This window comes from Penaeus monodon, chromosome 15, assembly GCF_015228065.2.
Source record: "Penaeus monodon isolate SGIC_2016 chromosome 15, NSTDA_Pmon_1, whole genome shotgun sequence".
Taxonomy (NCBI): domain Eukaryota; kingdom Metazoa; phylum Arthropoda; class Malacostraca; order Decapoda; family Penaeidae; genus Penaeus; species Penaeus monodon.
Genome location: NC_051400.1, coordinates 14,307,266 through 14,307,622, shown reverse-complemented (window position 1 = coordinate 14,307,622; position 357 = coordinate 14,307,266). Strand labels below are relative to the sequence as shown.

Sequence of the window (357 nt, the reverse complement as noted above, 5' to 3'; positions counted from 1 at the left end):
CAATATACCCTGGAAAACTATCCTCCATTTATAAAGACCAGGGTAGGGTGTATGGCTTAAATGCAGAGGCACCTATATTAAGTTTGTCCTACATTCTATTCCTGCCATTCATACTTAGTAGATCCATTGGGTGGGGTTCGTGGGTATCTTGTAGTAACTTGAATGTATTGCATATGGATGTTATTGGAAATGTGTGTATATATAGTTTGATTTCAGTGAATATATCATCACATGCACAGTGAAACTCATTTGGCTTGTGGGGAAAGGTCTATCTGGCCAGTTAGTGGCACATGTGAAGCTATGGTTCTAGCCTCAATACTATAAGTGATCTGGCAAAGGCACACAAGCAAATCCGTT

The 357-nt window shown here is 39.8% G+C and overlaps 1 protein-coding gene across 1 annotated transcript in view; it reads left to right on the top strand.

Annotated features, from left to right (window-relative positions):
- The window catches only part of LOC119581758 (40S ribosomal protein S13-like), a gene marked incomplete at its 5' end in the record, with an annotated part of 4,844 nt that overhangs the window by 1,080 nt on the left and 3,407 nt on the right, over positions 1 to 357 (top strand).